The sequence below is a fragment of the Apis mellifera genome, linkage group LG1, assembly GCF_003254395.2.
Source record: "Apis mellifera strain DH4 linkage group LG1, Amel_HAv3.1, whole genome shotgun sequence".
Taxonomy (NCBI): domain Eukaryota; kingdom Metazoa; phylum Arthropoda; class Insecta; order Hymenoptera; family Apidae; genus Apis; species Apis mellifera.
Window position 1 is genome coordinate 5,218,048 of NC_037638.1, and position 6,809 is coordinate 5,224,856.

Here is a 6,809-nt window from a genome sequence, read left to right on the forward strand (position 1 = left end):
CCGCTAAAATGGTGTTCGCTCTTATCCGAAGATCTAGAGCGGCGATGCGAAGAGAGGCACGCGGAGGGCTATACGTAAGGTAAAAGGGGGCTCATGACTGGTTGGTCGGTCGGTCGGTCGGTTGGTTGGTTGGTTGGTTGGTTGGTTCGTTCGTTCGTTCGTTCGTTGGTTCGTTCCTTCGTTCCTTCGTTCCTTCGTTCCTTCGTCGGTTCGTTCGTTCGTTCGTTCCTTCGTCGTTGTTGTTGTTAGCTGTCTGGTTGGTTAGTGCCGTTACCAGAAAGAGGCCACCTAGGTTCGCAAGCAGTTGAGTTAAATCTCGAACTTTCTTCGTAATGAGACACCGCACTCGCAAAATGACAAATGTAATTAAACCAGATATAATACGGAGAGAGAGAGAGAGAGACGGAAGGTTAGTTCTCCCGTGCTCAGGGAAGCAAAGCCGTATTACGCGGATTTTCACAATGGGAAATTGCTCTTTTGCTCGTCACCGTGAGCACCACTTTGGTGGAATGGTATGAATCGGCCAAGTACGAACAACCAGAGCCCATTCAAACGCTTCTGCCAGTCATTTTGGGTCCGCCTCGCTATACGATTCTTCCACTCTTTTATTCGTATAATTTTATCTCCTTCTACGATCTTCCCTCTTCATTTCATCAGTGTAATTCAACCATCGATCCTACCTGTTCCTCGTGCTTTTTGTCCTCGGGATGTTTTGCCATTGATACCAATCGGTTGACGCGATTGTGTGTGTGGCAACGATTGCGCAATCTTGTTAGATACACATATGCAACAGCTTATTATTATAATGGTACTTCCCTGTTGGATGAGATTATCGAAGCCAATTCGAATCATCATAAACTGGTAATCCCAACCAGGTGCCGTGATTTGATTTGCTTTTAATCGGTGATTCCAACAGTTCTTCACGTACTTCCTAACCTTTATGATTACAGATTACAGATTATCACATTGTTTCTCTTTCCAAGGTTTTTAAAACGAAGGTTTTTCAAACATTAATTTCGACAAATTGTACTTTTTGTTAAACTATGAAACGAATTGGATTATTAGCTTGGAGAAAATACACATATCTTTTTTGAATTTTTTAATTTATTTTTAGTCAGTTTTATCCAATGTTTGGATATGTTTTATTATTAAATATTTTAATATAATTCTCTTCTTCTAATTGTATCTTAATAAAGAATAAAATAATCGTAATTCTCAGTTGAAATTTGTAAAAAAATCGACCTCAAAAATTTTTTTTTCTAACGAGTTTAAAATATAAAGAGATTAGGATATTTAGATTTTAGAAAATTCGGGGCTGGTTTGTACAATGTAGAAGTCTTTCAAGTAATCAGAGATTCAACCTTGCCCCGTTTTACGTCTCTTCCATAACACAACAATGGAAACGCAATGGTACAACACATTTCACTTTTTCGCAATGTGTGTACCGGGGAGCCTAAAAGTATTGCGCGATTTCCTATGCCTTGCCGCGAGAGGACTCGCCTCGTAGACACAATGTAGATTTGGCCGTGTACCGTAAAAGCGTAATTATCATCTTTCGAAATGTGCCGGTGTCTTTCCAGAAACGTCGGTTCGTTTCCTATCTGAAAGAAAAAAAAAGAAGGAGAGAACCGCTGTAATCCTGATTTTAAACATTCCTGTTCATATTTTTAGCGAAAAACTTTATTACAATAAGCATTAAATAAAATGAAAAGAATTTAAGTTGAAAAATCTTATTACCATTCCAATTGTATTCATTCCATTTTGTATATTATTATAATTGTTTAAAAAGTGACTATAAAATAGTTTGGCAAAAACTTAAAAAAATCATGAATATGATGCATGATAATTAAAATAAATTTAAGTAATTAAAGTAGATTATATTCTTAATCCTGATACTTTTGTTTGTAGAATGTTAGAATGATTTTCTGTTTTTCTATTTTTCCATTTTTTATAAAATAGTTTCTATTTGTTCTATAAATAAATTATTCCCTTATATATATATATATATATTCTTCATACATATTTTCGCCTCACACACTTAATTTATGTATAGTGATTCAATAGTAATTATTACTTTTAATTAATACATTATATTTGCATAATATACTACTATATCATTTTTATCCATCACAGAATTTCTGAAAGAATATTTCAACTGTTATTTATTCAATAGCTCAATAGCAATAGCAATATAACTCTATTTACTTGTTCTTTCTTACCTCTTAAAATGTGAATATCGCTATACAAAATGTTGTAACACAACTTTCTTTACGGTACGTCATTAATTTATTCGCGCTCACGCTCAAGTTTGTTCACAGCAAAAGGAACGTTTTCGCATAATTTTCAAAAGGATCAGATTTTTTTTCCCCCCTCCCCCCGATGAAAGAGCTCTTTACTCCAACACAGTTGTACACAGATAAGAAGCATCGATTCGATCGATTGGATCGGAAGTAGCCCATCCTCAGCAGCGGCCGAGTGGCTCGATAAGACGCGCGAATCCCGCGCGAAATGCCGAAGCTTATTTATTGGCAGTCGCATTCCTGCGTACAGAACGCCATGCCGTGGCTTCCACGCGAACCCGACCGAATACTTTTCTGTGATTCCAACCATCCCAAAGCCCACGGGCCGCGTTACATTCCTGCTTCGATCTTCCAGCGATCTCACCAGATCTTCTTCCTCGACGAGGCAACAGCACCCACTGGGTGTATATTCACGCGCCGCGGGAGCTCGCATAAAACTGCTCCCGAGTTTGGTAGGGTCAGAGATCACGTTACCAGCCGATAAAGATCTCACGTGAATGATTGTCGATGATATTTCACTTAAGGGATCGTCAAAGTCTACCGCATGCACATGGTCTGATATACCAGGAATTTCTTCCTGGCTGCATCATCCTTCGGTTTTGTTCTATACTTTTCCCATCATTTTGGATGATCTCTTTGGATTTATATCAGATCTTAACATATACTAATTATTTTTTAACATATTCTTCTTCTTCGTTAAAATATGTATGAAATTTCAATATGCATCATTATTTATTTTTTTTTATATTATAAAAAATAGCAACTAATAAAACATTTGATAATAATGATAATAATTATAAAGATTATTATTTTTTAAATATATTTGCTTAAAGCGCACGACACGAAATCAATAAAAGATGTACAAGAGAACTGGAGAGGAACGTAAATTCTCAAATTAATTTCGATCTGTTATCGCGATTACGTTGCAGTGGCGCCACCTCTTGCAAATTAAAGAGAAATTCTAACACATATGGATATTCATAGCGCCATTCAACACGCAACGAGCATGCAACGTATCACGAGCTGCTCTTTCCTCTCTTATTCTTTTTTCCGATTTTCTGTAATTGTTTCGCGTTTGATTGTAATGTGTATGTTTACTTGGCACTGGCAGTATGTGTTTGCACTGCCGTTTAATTAACTAAACGTAGCATAGACCGATAAATGGCACGTATCAGCTATAAAACCACCGCCTTCGACACTGCTGATAACACTCTACGTTGTTGGTTTCTTACCCACTGTTATGTCAGCAAGTTGTGTTCAAAAAGTACCTTCACGCCTACGTTTCTCTACGTACATATATACCAAGGATAGGCACAGACAATAAATATGTGTATTCATGCGTGCTTGCGCATTATGCGAGAATTAATTTCATTAGAAACATCCCTTACTGAAACGGTATTTTTCCACTTGATATTTTCCTTACTGCAATAATTCAATTTTGTATTATTATAAGTATCGATTATTATGCATTTTTATTTTTTTTTAAGTAAATTATTTATTTTAATAATTTAAAATTTAAAAATAATTTTTTGATACAAGAAAATTCTGGTCAACATTGATTTTAATAACGTATTAAATGATATCATTTTCATATAATTATGGATGATTTAACATGATAAATAAAATATCATTAAAAAAGATAATACAAAGATAAAAAATTTAAATAAATAGTTTAAGTAGTCTTTTGTTTTGTGATAAACTAAGCTAGTTAATATATCTGGATTTATTTAAATTATTTAAACTATGATCAGACATTTTGTCATCTAGAAATGAAATAAATGTCATCATAATTTATCTTGTTATTATTAATTATTACTATTAATATTAATATGTATTTCAATTTTACTACTAATATGTATTTTTCAAGAATTCTACAATTAATGTATTTCTTGTTATTGGTATAAATTATTCATATAAATTAATGTATTTTTTGTTATCATAGAAGTTGTAAATACTGCAATGATTCAACATTTTAATTTTCAATATTAATTTTAAATATTTTTTTGTGTATTTTACTGTATAGTATAAAAAATATATTATAATTATATTGTATAAAAAATGATCATTAAAATTAATCTAATACAAATTTATGTAATTATTGCTTTCAAGTTGATAATATATTTTCAATTGCAACAAGTTATTATTTACGTACCTTTTTTTCAAACTTGGTTTTAATTTTGTTATTAGGTCATAAATTCAATAATCATCATAAAATGAATAATTATTATCAATATGAATTTAAAAGATTCTTTTTTGTAATATCACCATTTGATTATGTAACGGTAAATTTTTATTATTCATAAGATCGGCATAGTGATTTTATACTTGATTATATTTCATATAATTGAATGATTATTATCATGTCTAGGAATAATTATTCGTATAATATATTCTATTTCCTTTTTTAATTAAGAAAATAAATAAAAAATGTTAACCATTTTCTTTTATCAATTATTGATCATTTCTTTCAATTTATAATACTCCTGCAATAATTTTTATATTTATGATTAATAGTTTAATGATTAATTAATTTCAATAATTTTAATTTTGTTATTTCTTTCACAAAGTTACCTTTTTTAATTTAATCAATAATTTTCAAACCACATTTTAATAATTAGATTGAAGGAATTAACGCTGAAATATCTATATATATATTTATAATGAATAATGTGTAAAAATATAGAGACCAACAGGACACATTGAGTCAATTTTATATGATGCAATTTCTATCACATCTGGCTAAAAGCGGCAATCTTCACGCTCGTAACACCTACGGCCATTAATAATTCTTGCCCGGTACCTTTACCACGTGGGTTTTCCCTGTACAACTGCAAACGACCATTTCTAGAGGCACGTTAAGATCGCGGCTTCTGTGTGCGTAATGCAGTGGATGCGTCTTGGTCGTTGGTTGTCCGACTCTTGACTCGATTTCGCGACCGCAAGTCGAGAGATATATCTCTCCCGATTTCCTTCCCTCTCGTTCTTTCTCTAGTCTCTTTTCGTTTCTTTTTGTTACTCATCCATTCCAGCATCTCGCTTCCCTATGCTCACAGCGACTCATTCTCTCTTTGTTCTCGTTCCTCTCATCCCTTCCGTGGTTGTGCTGATTCTCCCTTCTCCTCCCATCCCGCCAATGGGACAGGGAGATAGCAGACCCCGTCGAGGAGACAACATAAAGATTTAAGACTCCAAGATGCGCCAATAAACATGCTGCGGCCGTGCAGTCAGCCTGCGCTTCTCTACTGCGTTCGCTTCTGTTCCATTTCATTCGGTTCCGCTCTGCTCTGTTCCGTTCCGTTCTGTTCCCTGTTCTGTTGTGTTCTGTTTCACAGCCACCACACAGGAAATATGCATGTGTGTACATGTGCATATATAAGTGTATGTATACATATAAGCGCCACTCTATCCGCTATACACATGGGGATGCAGGTTTCCTCTCGTATGCACGTGGTGCCACGGCACGGCTGCGTAACGTGCTTTCGAAAAGTGTCTCGATGCGTATGCAGATATGCGGCTTAGCATGAATAGTATCTAGATCCGGCCATGGATAACCTGCTACGATACCAGCAAATTCGAGCACTGAGACTGGATTTCTAGAAATACACCGGAAGAAACTTTTTTTTCCTCTATTAGATAGAAATTGTAGAAAATACTTACAAGATTCATGCATAATTATCATTTCATCTTCCTAACCTAACTTAATGTATATGCATATACATTCGCGAGCATGCGCAGAATCACTATTCAGTGTACGACTCCTCTCTTTCTCCGACACTCTTTCATTTACCGCCCTAATACATTCATTAACGTTACAAAGATCGTTAAATGGATCTCCCGTCCCGTTCCTCCCACGACAAAATCACTTGTCCTTTAAAATCCATTCGAAACATCCTCGAAGTGATCTACGACTTCTACTCGAACGCGTCGCTGTCGAGGAGGAAGAGACCTTCCGGATAACGAGACAGAAGTACACCTGCCGCGTTCGTAGAGGAGGCAGGACACTGGCTGAAAAGTTTTCAATGCGAAGACGGTCGTACACCGCAAAAGTAGTAGATCGGGACGTAGTTGGTCGTCCAAGCGGCAAGAAGGAATCAACAGTGGAACCGTTGCTGGCTGCTTCTGGCCGTTGCTACTGCTCCAGCTCCTACTTTTGCCTGTCCTCTCGCTCTCCTCGGCCCGGCTTATTTATTCCTCTCTCTGTCACTGCCTCCCTTTCTTTTGCGACTTCTTCTTTATTTCTGTCCTTTTGCCCGTTTTCTGCTTCCGCAAACGACAGCCGCTTATTTATACCCCGTCTTTGCATCGCGCGGGAGCGAGCGAGGGCGCTTTTGCGTTTACTCACTACTGCCGTTCCCTCTGCCGCTTCTGTGTTGCTCCGCCGGTACTTCGCTTCTTTACCCTTTCGCTCGCTCCTTTTGTCGTCCGTTTCTTTTTTCTCTCCCTCTTTCTCTTAACTGTGTGCTAGCGAAACATCAACGGCGAGGCACTTTGCTCACGAACACCGAGAGA

At 36.1% G+C, this 6,809-nt stretch overlaps 1 long non-coding RNA gene across 1 annotated transcript; it reads right to left on the minus strand.

The window, feature by feature from the left end:
• Positions 1–1,099: 1,099 nt before the first annotated feature.
• LOC107966071 lies at positions 1,100–4,492 on the minus strand. Its single transcript, XR_003306165.1, has 4 exons — positions 4,453–4,492; positions 2,220–3,722; positions 1,738–2,138; positions 1,100–1,601 (listed from the first exon to the last, which is right to left on the minus strand). It is a non-coding gene; the product is annotated as an uncharacterized LOC107966071 (long non-coding RNA).
• Positions 4,493–6,809: the final 2,317 nt, after the last annotated feature.